Genomic DNA, 23,056 nt, shown 5'->3' on the forward strand with positions numbered 1-23,056 from the left:
AGCATGCTAAGATGCATAATCATCATCTTCTTCTATGGATTCAGGGGCATCATTCTCTTCAGGATCATCAAAAACCAGAACGTTTTGTGACAGAATATACGACAAAGAACTGCTGGAGATCTTTGTATATTTCCTCCTATTTTATATTTAGTTTTTTCGCAAGAACTCTGAAAGCTCCTGCAGACACACCATTCTTCCCGATTTCCGAAAAGTGATTGGGATCCAGCGTTTGGAGTTCATTTGGCTGCTGAAATCTATCACTGACACATGTAACAGCTGTATTCAGAATTTTCGTTGAAGTTTTTTATTCTGAATAAATCATTTTCACTTACATTTAAATTCTTTCCCAGTTCAACTGCCGCAAGCTCTCCTGACATTTTCTTCTTCTTTAATATTCTTCTGGGCGGAAAGTCTTTTTCCATTGTTATCTCTACATCAGATTGCACAAGCTGTTGTTTTTTCACACAAAATATTTTTGTATTTTCGTAAAGCTTAAACAGACATCTTTTGCCTCTATTTTCTTCTGAAGCTACTGCAGCAAGTTGTCTACAAGTCTCCAGGTTGTACGATAGTCCAATCCGTGAGACTGCAGGTATTTTGAAACATGCTTCGTTTCTGTAAACAAGTCCTGAAACACAGAGCACATCATTACAGTGTTCGTCTTGGCTTCATGTTTCGTAGCGAAACTCGTTAGTGTCGACTACCGCATTCAGTGCCTTGTTTTTGCTCCACAATCGTGTTGCACCAACTTGTTGAACTTTTCGTAGTTGGTCATGTTCCTCGTGGCTTGCATCAATCATTTTCTTCCAAACATTCTTTCTTTTGTAGTATTCAGACAGAACACGGTACTGGTTTCAACCACACCAAATAAGTTTGCAGCTTCAGGGATCTACTCAGTCAAATTTGTCATAGCCAAATTAAGAGCATGAGCCATGCATTGGGTGTAAATGATTTCAGGATTATCCTTCTCCAGTAATGCTTTGACTCCTTTATAGCATCCACTCAAGTTAGCAGCTCCATCAAAAGAGCAACTTACAATATCAGAGATCAAAACATTGTTGGCACAAAGTACTCTTTTGTTTTCATTTTAAGTTACTTGTCTTATAGTGTCACTCTTTACAACAACTGCTAACAGCCGCCCAGATACTTGACCGCTTATAACGCAGAGAATTACTATAGTAAGCTGATTCAGCACTGAAACATCTTAAATAGAATCAACCATTATGCTGAAAATGCCCGCTTTCTTGCCGTCTTCCACTGTTTTCTCCTGCAATTTTGTAAACGTTTTTGATAGAAAATAATTTTTTAAAAATACGCCGTTTTTCCATTTTTGAGTTATCAAATATAGACCTACAAGATGTATTAACATCCATAAAGGACCAATCAGCCTATGGTTAAATAGGGACTCAGCTACAAACCAGACCCCAGTCTTCAACGATGAAAGGGCCCCATCTGCCCAACATAATGAAAAAAGTTCCAGGTCCCAACAGCTCAACATGAAGAAAGTGCCTAGGAGCCCAACTGCTCAATGAAATGAAAGAAGGTCCCCAACTGCCCAATATAATGAATAAAGGACTCAGGGCCACAACTGCTTAATGTAATGTAAGAAGGTCCCAACTGTCCAATATATTGAAAGAAGGGTCCAAGGCCCCAGGTACAAACTAAATCACAGTTTCTGATAATAAAAGACCATAGTGAAAGATGGACCTAGCCACAAATCCAGTAACAAAAGGACCTTATTGAAAAAGATAACTTTCTGATTGATGAAAAGATAGAAGAGGAGTGTGTGTTGGCAGCATAATAACAGTGATCTACCGAATTATTTAGTTTTTTTCTGTTTTAGCTTTTCTCTCTTTCTCTTTCTTTCTTTATTGTTTCATTTTTTTGAGAGGGCCTAGGCCGCGATTGCGGCCTAACGGCTCTGGCCAGTCTGCCCCTGACTCCTGTCTTTCTGAGTTTGTATTCTCGTTACATAGCCCAATCAAACTTTATCTATTGCTGATTTTCCCCTTACTTGTAAAATTTCATTTCTAGTCCTGGATCAAAGTATAGTATGAAAAATATTCTGTGGGAAAGATTAGTTTAATTTTACTGTGAGAATACATATGTGGATCTGCATACAGGGTTAGTGAAAAGTATTGGGACAGAACAATAATAACGACATGCGCGGACGGAGGAAAAATAAATGTTACAAATGGTATTATTGTAAAACCTGCATTGATTTGGAGTGTGGTCACCATGGAAGGCATCTTGAGTTCCGCCATATTGCATATCACACAATATTGTTTTAAATGTAAAAGGTTATGATTTTACACTTCAACTTAGGCTTGAATATTCCCACAAATGAGAATGTGAACTCATTTATTACACATCATTTGTTTGAGACAGAGTGTGCTATGTTTGACATATGTATCTAATAGAAAAAATGTATCATGATAGAGCAGCAACAAAGAGATGCATAGACAGAGGAAAAGCAAATGTTACAATTTGGCATTGGTGTAGAAACTGCGTTAAATGATTTAGTATACATCATAGTAGCCATCTTGAATTCCGCATATTGTATACCACACAATATTTTTTTAAAAAAAGGAGGTATGTGTTGAGTTTTGATTTTGAGTTTAACGCAGTGGCAAGGCCTGAGGGGAGACAGGGTAGTAGAGACCTGCATGGGCCGAATCTTTCGGCCCGAGCCCAATCCAGCCCGAACGTACCTAGGCCCGGCCCAGCCCGGGCCCGAAGAGTTTTGGAGATTTTCGGCCCGAGCCCGGCCCGGCCCGATGAGCTTTTCAAAATTCTTGGCCCAAGCCCGGCCCGGGCCCGATAAATTTTAAAAGTTTTTGGCCCAACCCTGGTCCGATAATTTTTTAAAAAATTTAGCTCGAGCCCCAATCTTTCTCAAAATTTAGTACTAAATTTGACCTAACCCTCAGAAACATTTTCTAAACTCTGGTTCACAATCTGACGCTTGCCTCCCGAATGGTACCATTGCTTCCTAGAACTTTGCCTGTCATCGGGAGAACAAAAACTCCATTCCCTGTAACAAAAATCTAACTTAATTGATTTTTAGTATAAAGTGAAGATGGCAATATTGTTTAGCGACAGGCAAAATATTCCCACCCCCTTCTTGTTATATTTTGAGTTCAGTGAAGGTCAAGGTCAGAGCTCAATTTACCGCATAATGCCTGCAATCCTCTATAGTGAAACTGGACCCGCTAAGCAACACAAACTGTAAATAGCTATTGCATTTTTGTAACATTTTCACGGACACACTTCTTCAACGTTTGGCTTTATTCCAATTATCGTTTAACGAAAGTCAATATTTATTAAAGAATTGCAATTCATCGGCCCCAGCCCTGCCCGACCTGAAAATAAGTCAGTGTCGGCCAGCACAAGCCCGGCCCGACCCAAAGAAATAACAGAGTCGGCCAGCCCAAGCCCGCCCGCGGGCTGGGCCGGGCTTCGGGCCTCGGGCCGGGACCGGCCCGTGCAGGTCTCTACAGGGTAGACAGCCTCTACCCTTTAGAATGTTATATGTATTAAGCCATTAAGCCTAAATTACTAACTTAAAATTTTGCAATTTAGATTCTGAACTTAAAATTTCCTATAATTTTCTGAGCTTTTTTTTTTAATGCTTGCGTATGAAAGACAGAAAGCAATGGATCTCGCGAAACCTTGAACATTATTCCTATAGAAGCGTAGGAGAAACAAACAACCACGTGCGAAGTCCAAAAACTCGTGTTATGTAGTACAGTGAAACCTCTCTAAAGCGGACAGCCATGGGGAATCAAAAATTATCCGCTATAGAGAGGTGTCCGCCTTAGAGAGGTTTCAATATTTTATGACGTAAATTAGTAAACAAGGTAATACACAATTAGAAAACAAATATTTTTGCATGAATCATGTATTTACGAATATTACAAAAATGCCTGAATTATCCTCCGCCACCCAATACTCTATGTTCGAGGCACAACATGGAAATAAGATGATATAGTTCTCTGCTCTTTACACTTGCTACTACTTACTACATTTTCGGTATGTTGTTTTAATTTGTGAGTTAATTGCAGTCCAGTAGTGTCTTTTTTCAGACAATATGTGTACCCGCGAGCCAAAAATACAAAACTTGTCTTCTGCTTGCTTACAGATTCTAGCGGAACAGTACCATAACGTGTCATCCCAAATTGTGGGTAACTGTCAAACACTTTTCTGTCTAAAACAGTTTGGGTGGGAGTGGATGTAAGCAAAGGACATGAGAGTGTTGTTAAACAGAGATTTCGTCTGGGTTGCTGAGCAGCCAGTTCAGAGGCAAAATGTCACAATGCTTCCTTGATAACACATGTATGAATTACTAAAAATGTATTTTTACTGCACTTTCCAACTTGTTTCTAGAGAAAGTGTCCGTAATACGGAGGTAAATAATACCTATAAAAGACAGGAAAGACTGTCCGTGTCCGTACTAGAGAGTGTCCGCTTTAGAGAGGTTTATCAATGTTTTTTTCCCATTACAGTGTTTGGGGATTAAAAAATATGTCCGTTACGGGAAGTGTTCGTTGGTAGAGGTTTCACTGTAGTACTTGCGAAAAGACAGTTGCTGTTCTGACTACGTTTACAGGGGTACCTATCTTCATTTTAAGCTGGATTTGTAAGTGACAGAAACAGACCGCTATTTCTTCTTATTTGTTTTTATTTTAAACCATCTTTCGAGCTCCCTCTATAAAATTTTAAATTGTTGTATCCTTGAAGAACATTAGTATATATATATTGTCCCTACATGTCTCCAACATCAGAATAAAAAAAAGAAGACTCCCTAACGAAAAGTTTAGATGTATTGGCAATTCTATCACTTTTATATTTTTCGCGAGAGTGACCAGTATTTTTACATGTCCCGGTAAATGCCTCCCCCCCGGTTCGAATTTTGAAAACGAGAAACCTTTTTGTCTTGGTCAGGGGCCTGGATCAAGGTACCCGTGACCAAATTTTGGTAACTCGGTCCACTCATCTGGTCCGCTGGCGCACACAGACACAAAGATATTTAGATAGACACACAAAGAAACTCTATTTATATTAGATTCTTCGCTCAATAATTGTGCAGATGAAAGATTTGAAAAATACAAAAATCTATACGGCAAACTGAATGACTTGATATCCACCTTTCCTAATACTTTTTGCTCAGATCAGCTTAACAGTGAACTTATCAACATATGTCCCGATAGAACAAACACATTTCTCTTCCTGAATACTTGAAATATATTCTCAGTAATGAATTTCAAAGCGTATATCAGGAAACAACAAAGCTGCTGAATATGATATTGAGCATTCCATCAACTCCAGTATTTTTTAAACATTCAATGAATGCCCTGAAAAGAGTGTAACTTACTTAACAAACAGCATGACAAACTTTCTGAATTACGGACACTTACAATAAAGAACTTGGTATAGAAGCTTTGTAGGAACTTGAATTAAAAAAAAAAAAAGAGTTATTAATGTTTTCGCCGAAATGAAAAATATGGTATAAAGCTCATTCACAAAACTGTAAGGTATTAGTTAAGGTATTTGGTATTAGGTATTAAGTTAGGTGTTGTAAGGTGTTTGGTTTTTTACTTCTATCGTTTTTTTTTTGTTCACTTTACAGTTCATTTCTAAGGTATTTAGAAATGACTATCCTTAAGGAGGGTATGGGGAAGTAATGCCCCCATTTCTTGCAAATGAGGTACCATTCATAAATCTATGCTTCGAAAAAAAACTATTCACCAAATTTCACTAATTATAAAATTTTATACTTAAAGGAAGAGAGTAAACATATGCCTTACAAATACTATATATATATATATATATATATATATATATATATATATATATATATATATATATACAGCGAAACCTTTCTATGCTGGCCAACATTGGTTCCATTGAAAAGTGGCCAACTTACAAAAAATAAGTGTGATTCGTGTATTTTTAGAATAGGATTTCTAGTATTACTTGGTTGTTAATAAGCAATGGCACGGCAGCGACTTTAAAATAATGTATATAGATTAATCATTTAACTACTTTTTGTTAATGAGCTACAAGTGTTTTCCTCGGAGCAAAAGATGTTTTGAGAAATGTTAAGGGAATTCATATTTCAAAACCTCCACTACCTTTTGACAAGAAGTCATGTGCCAATAGTTGAGAATTGAGATGGTTAGCTTTAGCCTTGAGAATTTCCCAAAATTACTAAAGCTCCCCACTGATGAACGGAGTTGATAGGCTATAGCTAATGATTTTATCAAAACAGATAGGGTAAACAAATACGTGCAATCATTTCCGGAATTCCTGTACGTGCTTTTTCTTATTCATATCTTCCTTCCCCAACCCTTTATCAGGGTAGTGTTCTAGCCTTTGACTTCCAAGAACAAATCGTGGGAATCTATGCTTCTTTGTCTCCACTTACAAATACAGAACATCTGCTTCGCGTATGGGAATACGAAAGAGTTAAGAAAAACAAAAAAATGGTACTTTGCGTGGCCAAGATATGCAGGTAAATTTATCATCATTATCATAGGGTAAACATTGTTTCAATGTGGCCAACTTCCAAGATAGACAGGTGGCCAAGTTGACAGATTTTACTATATATATATACACATTGTGGCCCATTTTAATCTCTCCACGGAAATATTTCAAGAACGGTTGAACATAAATAAACTGAACAAAAACTCAAATAAGAAATACCATGGGGCAAATCGAATGATGATATCAGGGTGCCCCTAGGGCCACTCTTCAAGTGGGCCCGAGGCCAACTTAAAAATTTTAAATGGAAACATGGGGCGAGTGACACTTCCTTCGATAGATCTTTAAAAACTAAAAAACGATGTGGCAAACGGTTTTTCATATAGGTCACCGTATTCAAAATGACCGCCAAAATATGTTATCTATATCAGATAAACGTCCAGTATCACTAATATGAAAACGGTTGAAAATAATAATGGATGAACAGAATAGAACTCCTATAGGAAATCACAGGGTATTATTCATTGCACGCCTCGAGAATGATCCTATGGAGAAAAAGATTATTAAAGTATAAGTGATAATGCTAAAGAGGAACTCTAATTCTTAGAAAATTATCTTTCCGATCTCCTTCCGTAAGGGGTGAAGCGGAAATGAATGGTAAAATTTCAAATGAGAACCCCCAAATTTACTTGCAATAGGTATGGTTTGTCTGAAACAGTTGGTTGAGTTGATTTTGGGTTTAATGTCTCGTTCAGCAGCGAGATTATATGAGACGTGGACCTTCTGATTAACGTGCAATCCGAACTACAGGTGCTCCCGCCGGGAATCGATCCCGGGTCTCCCACGCCAAAGGCGCGTACGCTAACCGCTTAGCCACGGAGGAGCTCCTGAAACACTTGGGGTGTACAAGTGACTGGTACTGTAATGAACCAATATTCTGCAGACGATTTTTGAGAAAACCAACGTTTCTACACATGGTTCTAAAATTACATTGTTCGACAAATTGGTTTCTCATTTTAGTTGATTCATTTTGCACAAATTGTTTCCTGCAATCAAAATGGAAGGTACCATTTAACAAGAATTTTACCTACTATTTTCCATTACAGACATATATCTCATAAAAAACATGTAACAGATAATTTTGTTGTGTAGATACAATTTGCAAAAACTAAGGTGCTCGTTTGGAATTTTACCGTTCCTTCCCGTCCCCTTCACCCACTTATCGTTGGACCGTTTTCTAGGAATTAGATTTCCTCCTTTGCATTATGGCACCTTTACTCTAATCATCTCCTCCGTTGCAACATTTTCGAGCCGTGGAATGATAAATACCCTCTGATTTCCTATAGGAGTTTTATTCTGTTCATCCGTCATTATCTTCAACCGTTTTCATATTAGTGGTACTGGCCGTTTTATCTGATACAGGCAAGATGTCTTGGCGGCCATTTTGAAAACGGTGGCCCATATGAACAATCTTTTGTCACAACGCTGTTTAGTGTATGAAGACCTATCGAACGAGTTATCACGTGACCCATATTTTCATATAAAATTTTTAAGTTGGGCCTGGGCTAAGATGAAAGGCGGCCCTGGAGGCACCGCGAAAACATTATTCGATTTGCCCCACGACTTTCCTATTTGAGTTTTTGTTTGGTTGATTTATGTTCAACCGTTTCCATATTAGTGCTACTGGACGTTTATGTGATACAGGTAACATATTTTGGCGGCCATTTTGAACACGGTGACCGATATGAAAAATATTTTGCCACATCGCTTCTTAGTTTTTAAAGATCTATCGAATGAAGTCTCACTCGCCCCATGTTTCCATTTAATATTTTTAATTTAGCCCCAGGCCCGCTTGAAAAGCGGCTCTGGGGGCATCGCGACATCGCCGTTCGATTTGCCTCATGGTATTTCCTATTTGAGTTTTTGTTCAGTTTATTTATACTCAAACGATTTCGAAATATTTCCGTGGAAAGATTAAAATGGGCCACCCTGTATATATAATGTGTATGTCTACTCCGCCACTGATTTAACGTCCCGTTCAGCAGCGAGGCTATATGAAAAAAGGCATGTGTGTCACAACTTGATGCTAGAATCTTCCTACAAACTACGTTCATCGACCGTTTCAAAAGCACCGTAGTCTACATTATTTATTATTTCCGTAATTTCTCGGGGCGAAAATATCATCACTATCATAAGAACCACGTCTTGTCGCGGTGGTATTCATAGCCAAAAGCTCAACTAAAAAGAAGAAGGAATAGTAAGCAAACTACAAGAGGGATGTGAAACAACCATACACACTTCCACTGGCTAAGATAAAAGGGGAAAACAAAAATAGCTACATGTTTTTGCCTTTTGAGTACTCATATCTTTTTGAGAATATATACTTGACACATGTCATTTAATCTACGCAATACGTGACCTGTGCGCATGAAGGTGAAAAATATTTGTGAAAAGTAAACAGAAGGGACTAGTTGTTGCTGCTGGAACTGACCTTGATAGATACTGACTAAACGTCTTGTAACAAGAGGGCAACTAATTACCCATAGGTCTCTTGCAGCTATACAGCAAGCTGTGTGCGTTGTGTGTCACTCCTTCTCTAAGCCTGGCTGTGTTTGCTTTTCTTGCCTTGGGGCAAGGATTAAGAAGGCACCCTTGCACAACTTGGGGAATGGGACGGAGTAACATAAAATGATCGAAAGACGACCGATGTTAATATAGAGTTAATAGTTTCGAACAGTGGCATATACTGGTTTGAAAGCATGGGCTACCACTGACCTTGTATATTATTATTATTATTGATGATGATAATAGAAAAAGTAATAATAATAATAATAATAATAATAATAATAATAATAATAATAATAATAATAATCATTAAATTTGCATAGCAATGAACAAAAAGTGATTGTGTTTTTGTTTTGAGACCATTAATGTTTTCCACCGTAAATGGAATTCCACCATACATTTGCGCAGTGAATTACATTCGTAAAACGTTAATTTTTAAAATTGTAACTTCCATCAAAAATCGCCTCTGTTACTGACGTTGGTTGTCATTCCTTAACAGTCTTCGCAAAAATTCTCAGAACGGTCACGCAGTAGCTCCGCTGAGATCCCAACGAGACAATTGTGTTTCCATTTGATATGTTATAACTAGATGAATTCCCAAGTTATACGTGCCACCGAGCGGAATATCGTGAGTTACAACACATTTTGTCATTCCTTAACAGTCTTCGCAAAAATTCTCAGAACGGTCACGCAGTAGCCCCGCTGAGATCCGAACGAGACAATTGTGTTTCCATTTGATATGTTATAACTAGGTGAATTCCCAAGTTATACGTGCCACCGAGCGGAATATCGTGAGTTACAACATATTTTGTAATATAAAAGCTACAAGGCTGGCAGAATGTGTCAAAGTGTAAACGAAAACTTAATTGAAAAGTCCATGGACACCCCTATAAATCGGAAACGGTAAGACAAATGTGAAAACAGGAAAGGATGTGTGGCATTATTTTCAAAGTACAACGATTAAAGTGAAAACGTCTTGTCCAGGGTCCCCACATGGTCCCAGGTGGGGTCCAACTAAAAAGTTTCAAATGGCAAGAGAGGTAGGACATCGTTTGAAAGCTGTTGTTAAGTGAAAGAAGGCGGAGCGCATTTCGACTTCCTACGACAACCCTGTCCAAAATTGCGGTGGGTCAAAATGTAAACAAAAGCTTAATTGACAATCTATTGCCAGCTTGAATCCAAGAGGGCCGCTTCAAACCTATATCGAAAGGATAAGCGTATCAAACTGCTGAAGCTACGAAAACAAATTTGGCATTAATGTTGATTAGTAAGTGACTAAAATATGCAAAATGTTCAAAAACGCAACATCCTGAGTTCAAAATGCCGCACTATGTATCGAACGCATATCCAGCTCACACCACTGGTGTTGGAGAAGGAACGTTTATGGTTAATAGTAGATATCCACAAAATATCAAAGAGTATAACCTGTAATCCAATGTGGCTGCCAGCGTGAAAAATGAGTTTGTATATAAATATGTTATTTCTTGGAATACTGTGACCAAACCAACAAAGTTTGAAGCAGCTCGATGTACTGAAATGACTTACACATGTTTGGTACTACTCGTCAATGTTGCAAATGATTTTTTTTTGTTTTTGTATATTTGGTATTGCTTGAAGTATTGCGATCAAACCAACGAATGACATACAAATGGAACCATCACGAATACGTTACAATAGAGCCCCCGACCTACTAGTGCACCAAGTTCTTTCTGTATGCACTACGTATGACAAAATTAAAAAAAAATACCCGAAGGTATTCAACTTTTGTTTAGCAGCATGAGTAGGAAATCAGAGTTGTGTGTTCATCGCATATTCGTTATATTCAAGTAAATAATGTCCAGAGAACAGTGAGGAACATGCATTAAGAACAATATATATATATATATATATATATATATATATATATATATATATATATATATATATATACTAGCAGCGTTCACCCCGCTTCGCTGCGGTCACCCCGGAACGCAATAAACTTTGTTACTTAGATAATTTTTACTTTTTCGCTTTCAAATTGCAGTAAATGTTAAAATTATAGCGCCTGTCATTTATGTTAACCCGCCGAGTCACATGGTCATGCGGGTTGCATATAAATACGTTTATTTTTACCTATGATGAACTAATAACAAAGGATTTGTACGTATGGACACTTGAATGGTCAATTATCTCAAGACACTGGTAATTAAAAATTAAAGTGATATGATAAAAACCATCTAGGGTCCAAATCCTAATAACCCCCCAAAAATGAAAGAAATTGGTTCAGCCGTATTAGCGTGATGAGTTCACAAAGGATTTGTGCGTTCTCTTTTATATATATAGATATATATATATATATATATATATATATATATGTGTGTGTGTGTGTGTGTGTGTTGTTACCGAATGAAATAATAGTTGAAGTGAATAGAAATTCAATTGTTCTTTAGTCTTCCTATTATTTCTAAATACATAATAGAGAAAAATAGAGATCTAGATTTCTACTATGAATAACATAGGTTTGAAGCGGCCCTCTTGGATTCAAGGTGACAATAGATTTTCAATTAAGCTTTTGTTTACATTTTGACCCACCGCAATTTTGGACAGGGTTGTCGTAGAAAGTCGAGATGTGCTCCATCTTCTTTCACTTAACAACAGCTTTCAAACGATGTCCTACCTCTCTTGCCATTTGAAACTTTTTAGTTGGACCCCACCTGGGACCATGTGGGGACCCTGGGACAAGACGTTTTCACTTTAATCGTTGTACTTTGAAAATAATGCCACACATCCTTTCCTGTTTTCACATTTGTCTTACCGTTTCCGATTTATAGGGGTGGCCATGGACTTTTCAATTAAGTTTTCGTTTACACTTTGACACATCGCCATTTTGCACAGGGTTGTTGTAGAGAGTCGAGACTTGCTGCATTTTCTTTCATTTTACAATAGCTTTCAAATGATGTGCCACTTAACTCCCCTTGCCATTTGAAAATTTTGAGTTGGACCCCGTCTGAGACCCTGCGGGGGACCCTGGGACAAAGTTTTTACCCCAAAAATGTTTGTCGTTGAAAATGATGGGACACGTATTGTCCGAGTTTTCCATTTACCAAACTGTTTCCGAACAAATGTCTCGGTTCAAACTATTCTGCCAGCTTTGTAGCTTTTATATTACAAAATATGTTGTAACTCACGATATTCCGCCCGGTGGCACGTATAACTTTGGGATTCGTCTAATTATAACATATCAAATGCCAACACAATTGTCTCGTTCGGATCTCAGCGGAGCCACTGTGTGACCCTTCCTTGTGAGTATAGTAACGTAATGCAAAAATGCAGACAGTCATTATAATTGTTATGTTTATTATCGCTACCTAAATCACAAATTTTTGCATTAACAAACTATTCTCGGGCCCTTTTGTTGCGGAGATCTTTTGACCGGGGCCCTTTTAATGAGGGGCGTTTTAATTGGGGCCTTTTGACTCGGGCGCTTTTGTTGTGGAGACATTTTGACCCGGGTCCTCTTGACGCGGGACCGTTTGACTTAGGCCCTTTTTTAGCGAGCCCATTTTTGACAAAGGCCCGTTTGACGCAGGTCCTTTTGACTGGAGTCATTTTGTCGAGGGACCCGTTTGACCGGGCTCTATTTATGAGGTGCGTTTTGATTAGGCCCCTTTCGATTTGGGCCCTTTTAACCCGGAGCCGTTTGACTCGGGCCCTTTTAAAGCGAGCCCGCTTTTCACCTGGTCCCGTTTGACGCACGGCCTTTTGACTTGGGTCATTTTGTCGAGGGACCCTTTAACCCGGGCTATTTTTATGAGGGGCATTTTGATTCGGCCACTTTTGACCAGGGCCCGTTTGATGAGGGGCGTTTTGATTCGGGACTTCGCCCTTTTGGACTCTCGCCCTTTTGTTGCGGAGACCATTTGACCCAGGCTCTTTGACGCGGGCCCGTTTGACTCAGGGGCCGCGGAGGCCCAGTGGTAGAGCGTTCACCTCTGCTGCTTGGGATTCCGGGTTCGATCCCAGCCCACACCAATTGAACTTTCTGGTGGACAAACACCGTTTCGTGGGTTTTCATCCGGGGTCGTTTGACGCAGGGCCTTTAGACTTGGGTCATTTTGTCGTGGAACCCTTTAACCCGGGCTCTTTTCATGAGGGGCATTTTGATTCGGCTCCTTTTGACCAGGGCCCGTTTGAAGAGAGGCGTTTTGATTCGGGAGTTCAATCGCGCCCTTTTGTTGTGGAGACGATTTGACTGTGACTTGACGCGGGGCCGTTTGACTTAGGCCCTTTTATAGCGGGCCCATTTTTGACAAAGGCCCGTTTGACGCAGGTCCTTTTGACTGGGGTTATTTTGTCGAGGGACCCGTTTGACCTGGCTCTATTTGTAAGGTGCGTTTTGATTCGGCTCCTTTCGATTCGGGCCCTTTTAATCCGGGGCAATTTGACTCAGGCCCTTTTGCAGCGGGCTTCTTTTCTCCTGGGCCCGTTTGACGCATGGCCTTTTGACTTGGGTCATTTTATCGAGGGCCCTTCAACCACAAACACCGTGTGCGTGGGTTTTCTCGGGGTTCTCCCGTTTCCTCCCACTTTCTTCATTCCACCATTTCATTCATTACTCATCCTCACCGTCTCCCTTAGCCTAACCGGCAAAAACGTGGGACGTAAAACTCAAAGATTTTTCTATATGGGTCTTCCTCCCCCCCTGTTGGAAAAAATTCTGCGGGCGTTAGTGATTATGATGTTGCTTAGTTACTGTATTATATTGTTTTATACACGGAATAAAAAACTTCTGTGTTTTATATAATAATGAGAACGTTATTTACATTTATTACGGTGTTTGCTTTACGACAGCGAAACATATTCACGTTCAGCGTAATCAGTTTCCATTCCCAAATAATTACAGTGAGGCGAATGATATAATTCATGCAAAGATTTAGGATTTAGGAAACATACCGTAGTAAATTCCTGAAGAGTGAAAAGCGCTAGTAGCAGTAATTAGCTCAGTCAGTCCCTATAGTTCCTTAGTGAATTACATAAATGTTACAGACGTTGTATCTCTTTCTTTCTCTTCTCTCTACATCATGTCTGGAGATTAGTGTTTTGACAAATAAGCTAAAGTGGCAATTTTAAAAAGTAAGATGATCTACGCCATAAGTGACAGATGTTGTGATTTTTAACTTAACATATAAGGCAATAAATTGAAAAACAGAGATGACAGTGCACTGATGCTTGAAATCTGTGCCTTTACTCTCTATACCTACGTTATTTCCCTAGTCAAAATAAAAACTCTTCAAAATTAATCACAAATTCTTATGCAACCATCCCTTCCTTAGAGTACTGCGCAGTCACATACCCGTCACGGTGATGTAAAGGCACTTTTGGCGACGAGGAGACAATGTTTCCCTCCTACCCTAATCTAAAGTCAATAATTGTTGTGCCTGATTATTGTATTCCCATTTCGTTTTCAAGTATTAGTCGAATGGTAAATATCTGGTCGATAGTTGATCGATTTTACCTACATCCGCTCTGATAATCTCCAATAATTTCATCTGTGTATGGAGTCAATCTTGCTAATAGAATGTTTAAGAGAATTTATTGGATGTTGACAGAAGAGATATGCTTCAATAATTATTAAATCAGTTTTGTGGCTTTTCTTCTGAACTGGAACAATGATTGATTCTTTTCACTCTTGTGGTAATTCCTCTTTGTTCCAGATGAGGAAAATGAGTTTGTGTATCTTGCTCTGGAATTTTTCCCCTTCAGCTAAAATTAAATCAACCAGAATTTCGTCTACACCCGGAGGTGTGTGTTTTTTAAAATTTTATGTAGTTATTTCGTTCGGATTTTGTAGCCAACGCTGTTTCTTCTGTTATCTCTTTTCTGCTACTTTAGTGTATTCCTAGTTGAACTATGCTTTGTTCCTACGTATTTCTGCGTGTCCCAATATTTCTTTCGCTGAAATCTTAATGTTATCTCTAATTTCAACCAAGTATCCTGAATACTTGTGCACTCCAAACCTTCTAAAACCGAGAATCTATTCGACACTTCAATCTGGCTTCCCTCTCACCTGACTCTCCTCTAATTTCTTTAAATTAAACCGCTCCGTTTTCAGATATTGAATATTTCCTTTATTTAACGATAGTCTCTCTCTTATTATAATAATCAGCTCCTCTGAACGACTGAACATCTGTTGTACTAGACTGTTTTCTGCTATCTACTAAAACGTGATCGATTTGATTATGTGTTTTTCTGTCTCGTGAGGTCCAAGTATATTTATGAACGTCGCGATGTGGGAATTTTGTAATCATCACGATAAGGTTTCTGGATTTGCAAAGTTCACGAGTCTAACGCCGTTGTCACAACTTTCCTTATAATCGGTTTGAAAATACCCTCTCGTCCTACCTTCGCATTGAAACCGCCTAACAGAATTTTCACATGGTATTGCAGGAGATGATCAAATACCCGTCCTATTCTTTTCTAAAAACTCTTTTTTATTGTCATCCTTATTTTCTGTTGTACATTTAAAACAATAATACAGTATTACACTACCGACCCTTAAGAGAAGTAAAAGAAAATCTATCATTAACAAATTCAACCCATGTAATTGCTGATAATGACTTGAAATAACCGAACCCAACTTTTCTGTAAATTTTGTTTAATGTAGGAACAGTATCTCGTGAACAACCAGTTTCAGTTTTCTCTTCTCCGCAAAGGAATTTATGACCTATCTAGACCTAAATTCCACTACCAAACTAAATTAATTAGTTCATGAAAACAAGAAAGAATAAATGCTAATTGCACGGAAACTTTGTCATAATCAAATCAGACATGAATTATGTGACATCAAATAGTTTGAAACACGTAGATATCAAACGAAAGTGGTACAAACTAGATTTGAAGAGTTAATATTCGAAACCATTTCTGAGAAGATCATGGGCGAAAGAAAAATCAATACTTTGAATTGGACCACTTTGATACATGGAACGTAACGCACCCCAAAATATGAATGTTGTGGTTGGTGAATTTTTTCCTTGTGTATTGAGGTGGCCAAAGTGACATTAAACGTAAAATAAATATCATTCACTGTGCTCCAAATATTTAAACGTAAAATGAGGAGTGATTTGCAAGGAATCGAATCCGGGACCACGTAAACCGAAGTCAAATATTGAGATTTGAACAAAGTGAAAGGTCTATCGGCAATCGAACCCAGGGGAAGTCAAATATTCATATCATATGATGGATTATATAAAGCTGAACATAATGACATTAAAACGTAAAGTGAAGGGTGACTCTCCCAAATTCAAATTGTGGACTACGTCAACCAAAGGCAAATATACATATTAATCGAACTCGGGCGATAGAACATATTGAGATTTGAACAAAGTGACATTAAAGCTGACAGTTTATAAAATTCAATGGTTTATAAAATGTTTATACGATTTGAAGTTAGCTGATTTACAATAGTGTTTTTGACGAATTAAGACTTTATACTGCAAGATTTTATTGACCTTCCTGGGTGTTAATGTGGACTTTTGTATAGATTATAGAGTTTCTCTTCTCTCCGACCATGCTCCTTTTCGTACGTTGTTAAGTAGCTAGCTCAGAGGTACTGCACTTAACTCTGATGCAGGGGTTCCCAGTTCGATCCCAGGCCAAGTAAGTTTGTGATGGACAACATCATGTCCGTTGATTGTCTGGGCATACTTCCGCTTCATTCCATGATATTATTTCAAAAAATGTTCATTATTCCCTTACCTTAATCATTCCTCCACCTTAGCTTAAAGGAGATATTCATGGGACGTTAAACTGAAAGATTTCATCTTTATCGTTGCACACTTTGTTTCCGTTCAACGCTAATAACATTCTAGAATTTAGTCGTGTTTCTGTTCTTATGATTAGCTTTGGAACTTTCACATTTAATAAAAAAAAAAAAGAAACGAGAAATCGTCTTACACGAGCCTTACTACGACCGGGAAATCTTTGAAGAAAATTTTGTGAAAGGGGGCCTTTTGGCACGTCCTTCACGATACAGTTCCTTCTCAGTCAGTTTCCCATCCACTCTTTTCTTCTGTAGAATGTTTTAATACTCTCTCATTCGTTTTCCATCTGGCCAAGCTGATTCATTACATTCTTCTCCACATCTACATTTCAAAAGCCAACAGTATTTTTACATCACTTTTGTGTAATGTTGTCGCCATTATTATTCAACTTTGTCCTGGAACACGCTATGAGGAAAATCAAAGATAGAAAGCAGGGCCTAGAGTTGAACGGTGTTCACCAGGCTACGGTGTATGCTGATTATGTAAATTTAAAAGGGGATGATAGGAGAACAATAGAAAGAAATGCAGAGGTGCTATTAAACGCTTGTAGTGACTTGAGTTTAGAAGTAAATGCAGAGAAAACCAAATACATAGAAGTGCGTCGGGACCGTAATACAGCAAATTATGGATGCATAAAAATATTAAATAATACTTTTGATAAAGTGGATAGTTTCAAATATCTAGGATCAATATTAACAGAGGAAAATCATATTCACGAAGAAATTAAATGTCGACTAAAAGCAGGGAATTTGTGTTATTACTCAGTTCAAAATCTCTTGTCGTCGCGAATTCTATCGAGGAATTTGAAGCTTCTGTATATATAAAACGATAATCACGTTTGTTGTTCTGTATGGTTGCGAAACATGGTCACTTACTCTGAGGTAAGAACATAGACTAAAAGTATTTGAGAACAAGATCCTGAGACGAATATTCGAGCCCAAGACGAACTGGAATGGGGAATGGCGGAAACTTCGTAACGAGGAATGTCATAATTTACAGAATATTGTTAGGATCATCAAGTCTAGGAGGCTTAGGTGGGGTCTCTAGCACATTATTAAGACGGAACCTACGAGGACATGCAAACTGTTATACGATTCTTTCTGCTAACAGTAGTAGGGCAGTAGACAATGGTTTCCCAGGGGTTGCCATTTCATCAGTCTCTTAAAGAAAGCGAGAGGAATTGTATTCAATGCGTTAACAGCTGTGTCTTAGTATTCATGTTTGCGAGAAATATAGAGAAACTAGTACCATGAAAAGAAGATAATAAACTCTAAACTTATTATTTTAAATTATTTTATATTATACTATTATAATACTTTCATTTTTAATGTAGGAGGTCTACCGCCAGTATACTCGGTTGCCCATAAAATACGCCTCTGCGTTAAAAGGTATTCGCATGCAATCCTCTATTCCGTTCCGTTTCGTTACACAACTAAGTCTTACGAAATGAGTTTTTGTACGTTTCCTTGAATTACCAAGCCGTTTTTCTTTCTTTCATAAGGAAACGTATGACTGAAAATACTTGTTTTAGTCCTGTTTTCCGTGTGTATGTATCATAGTAGCAAAAACATTTGTAATAATAAAATATATTCGTGCTCTAAAATTTGTATCGAGAGAAGGCGAGCACTCTTATCAGTTTTTGTTTGTTCGGAATATGTGGCCCAGAGAAAATAATAAGGATTCCACGTGTACAAACAGAGGTTGTTTACTTCCGCTCTTGATTTAGTTCCGCTGCTATTCGTAACGACGCCAAATATTTACCCCCATTTTACTAGCTAACATTCAAGCTTTCAACTTTCCAGTTTGGGAGCAGAGAGATAGAACGTGTATCCAAAGCGTGTGTGTTAGTGTGTACAGTGTATTCAACGACCGTTTAACAAATTTCAAGATAATTTGTGCTTCTTAAACCAGGGATGTGCAGGAAAATATGTTTTGTGTATAATGGAAAAGATAGTGTGTGTTTCCTTTGCTGTAAATTATCGCAGACAGATGGTACTAACATCCAATGTTGATTTTTAAACAAAGTTGCTGCTATTCGGAGCGTAAAACAATCAGAATTTTACTTGATTTTGCCACCGTTTTTGTTCAGGAAATAATTAAAGGAGAATATTACGCTTTCCACTTCAAATGTTCTTGTATATAGAACAAACAGTTTTGTATATTTCCTTTTCTTGTGATCATACACGTTCGCAGAATCTCGTCATGTATGTTTTGGTGCAAAATAAAATTATTATGATATATATAGGGTGTTCTGAAATTGGTGCTCACGGGCCACAGAAAATTATTCTAAAGGTCAAAACGAAGCGAAAATTTTGTATAATAGTATACTTCCGAGGCGTCCTTCAAACAATATTGCCAAGCAAAAAATTGACGAAGTGACAAAGTTGTAGATAAATATTCGGCCATAGTATTGATTACAAATTAGTCAAATAGTCATATTGATTCTTTTCAAATGACAATTAAACCCGGTAAACGTTGATACAAACCCCATTTTATTTTTAGCATTGGTACAAATTTGTGTATGAATGGAAATAAAACAGTAAGTTGCTAATAGAGAAGGAAACAAATACATATATGCATATTGCTAAAGCTGTAACCTTTCTTAAAACTAAATTTAACTTATACCAATGTTAGTAAATTGGATTAGTATCAATGTTTACTGACTAATTTTCATCTGGCAAGAATCAATGTAATCAAAATTGTGGGTTCGTAAAGCAATGCTGCTAATTTTACAGTCTACCTATAACACTACCATATTGTGAGCCAACCATTTTCGGTTGGCTCCAGCACTTGAAGGAAACCCAGGATGTATAGCAATTTCCTTTTATTTCGACTTGCAAATTTTTTTTTCCGTGGGCATCATTCTGAACACCGATATGATATGCGATACCGATTGATTTGAAATTTATAGAAATATCTCCTGAGCTCTCTCTTGGCTAAATTTTTAGCGTACGCGTCTTGGGAGCAGGAGACCTGGATTCGATTCATGAGACATCTCATGTGGTTCGAAATCCACGTTAAGCTATAAATCCACGTCTCGTATAACCTTGCTGCTGAAAGACACTAACCTATGTTACATCCATCCAGAAGTGTAACCGATCGTCATGGGACGCAGAGCCGCAGTTCTCAAAAACATTAATGCTTTCTCTTTGTTAAGAATTAAATATTTAATTATAAAACATCAACAAAATCGCTCGAGTCGTATATAAAAAAAAACCCTCCCCACCGAGAATAAAATACGTATTGTGGATATTCTAATACAGTGATTTATGCAATATTACGGTATAACAACGTTAACGAAATATTTAATCTATATTATAAAATTGAAAGTGACTATGTTTGTGACTCTCAATCTCTTGAACTGCCCGACCGACCTCGATCAAATTTCCAACGCTGATAAGGTTTGGGCCTGGGAGTGTTTTTAGCTATTTACTTTGACATTAGAACTTAGGGTGGGGAGGATGGGACATAGAAAAAAATAAAAACTTCATAACTCTTGAATCACCCGACCGATCTCAATCATATTTTCAACATACATGAGTTTAGGGGCAGGGATTGCTTTAGGCTATTCAGTTTGACGATGCAACGTTGGGGAGGGGGAGGAGGAGGGGGAGAGAAATTTTAAAATGATAAAAAATTACCGATATTAGTGTTTAAGACATAGTTTTCGGGGTCGATGAGAGAAACAGTGACACTTCTGATGCTGTTTTGAATCCAAGTTCATCCCTGATAGTTGGGGTACAACTAGGGGGGATAAAGATTTAAAAATGATCGAAAATTACTAATATTTGTGTCGAATCCACAGTTTTAGGAGTAGCTGAGATTAACAGTGACAATTCTGATGCCGTATGTCGCAGCAAGGAGGAGGGGGAGGGGGAGCTATATATAATAGTGATCGAAAATAACCAATATTAGTGTCTAATCCATAGTTTTCGGGATCATTCAGATGAACAGTGACATTTCCGATATGGTTTAAATCTAAAATCAGCACCGCCACTTGGGGGAGGGGAAGAAAGAGATATATAAAAATGATCGAAAATGGCTACTATCAGTGTTGAATTTATAGTTTTCTGGATCCCTTAGATAAACAGTGGTAATTTCGATCCCGTTTAAATCCAAATTGAAAGCCGCAGCTTGGGGGAGGGGGAGGAAGAGATATTTAAAAATCATCGAAAATAACCGATATTAGTGCTGAATCCACATTTTTTGAGGTCGCTAAGATGAACGGTGACACTTCCGATGCCATGGCCCGCAACATGAGGGTGGGGGTATATATATATATATATATATATATATATATATATATATATATATATATATATGTAAATGTAAATGGTCAAAAATGACAGATACTACTGTTGAATCTATAGTTCTTGTGGTCGCCGAAATGAACAGTGACGCTTCTGATGCTGTCCATTTTCAGCCCTGACACTTGGGGGATGAGGAGGGATGACATACATTAAAATGATCCAAAATGAGCAATATCAGTATGCATTTATATTATTTATTTCAACCCAGCGAAGCGGGTAATATATGCTAGTTATGAAATACAAACAAAATCGCCTGTTTGAGAAAATTCTTAAAAAACTCAACCCACAAAAATGAGCTAACTTTTATGAGTTTTTTTTCGTAAGACGTAATTTATACACTATATAGTTATTAATGGGATATTTACTCTATTTATGAATTGAGAAGTCGAAATTGACGAGGAAGTCGACATTTGATATATATATATATATATGAATATGTTTTATGATAGGTTTCGAACCCTAGAGATCAATTTTTTGGTTATTATTCCGATATCCTTCTGCACTGATAAAATATTTTAATCCACACTTTGATATTCGTTAATGTGGGAAAAATATATATTCCTCTCATTCAACAAATTATCAGCTAATATAGTTTCCGCAGTTTGTTCCATATCCCACTTTATAAACAATAAATCAGGTTTGATACAACTTATGATCAACAGTGAATACGAATTGTTTCAAACTTACTGCATGCTCCCAACTATCTCTTGCTAGAATCTGTTCATCTTTCAGAGCACTATCATCATTTCTGTAGAGTGAAGTAAAATTAAATATATTAAAGACTGTATATATTACATACAGGCACTTAGTGAGAATTTTTTTCGCAAGAAGAAGGGGGGAGGGGCAAGGACGTGAAAATCTTTTGAGGCTTTTGCTTCTAGAACTTAATTTATAATCTATAGATCTTTATGTTCCAACTGGGAAACCACACACTTATATTAATTAAATTCCAATTTATTAGCTACTAATAAATAGCAAATAATGTGTTTGTCACTCGCTGAGTACAGCGCGCCGCTTATCACCCGAAAACATGTTTCTGAATACCCCTGAAAATGATTTTTGATCGCATACTTCAGCTTGAACCTTCAATATTGAGTATGAGTTTGTGATCTTGGATTTTGTTGGTACTGTCTTAGCCTATTTACTTCCAAATATTACATTTGATAGTACATAAGAAGAAGGACTGCTTAGCAAAGAACCTCATACTGAGGTCGTCCTTGAACTCGGTATTTAAAATTCAAATTTGCACGCACGTACTTACCGTTCATGGTGTTCAACATTAAGTACAACCCCATCTGGTACAATTTTTAAACATTGAGTACAAGTGTATTCTTAATGTTAGGTGCTTTTTAAAGTATTCCTTCTCCTAAGTATTATTACACCTAATACCGGTATTTGGAAGTAAATAACTCAGTAATTAATAAAAATCAAAGATCACGTACTCGACATTCAAGATTCAAAGTTTTTATTATTATTACTAACATAAGTGTTCTGCCTTTCGGCATATCATGGGACTAGTGAGTATTTTCTTTTAATTCCCAACATTTTCTTCTATTTTTCAAATCATCAATCAGTTGTGTTCTTCTTCTTCTTTTTACTCCTCACTTCCATTCCATTTGTCCTTCTATGGTTGTATAAAGAAGAGATTTTCTTCGTAAGTTGTGTTCAATCCAACTCTCCTGCCCACGAAGAATGCTTTCTAAGAGACCTCTTCCTTTCTATCTATTTTAAAACATTTTCGTTTCTTACTTTCTCCGTCCATTTTATCTTCTCTGTCTTCCGCCAACACCACATTTTGAAGCTCTCTAAATGTTTCTTCTCTAACGTTCCGTAACAGAGATGTTCACCCTCGCGAGGGTGGCCCTCTCGAGGGCATCCTCACCCTCAAGTTCCCTCGCC

This window comes from Thermobia domestica, chromosome 1 (genome assembly GCF_964235325.1).
Source record: "Thermobia domestica chromosome 1, izTheDome1.hap1.1, whole genome shotgun sequence".
NCBI classification, from domain to species: domain Eukaryota; kingdom Metazoa; phylum Arthropoda; class Insecta; order Zygentoma; family Lepismatidae; genus Thermobia; species Thermobia domestica.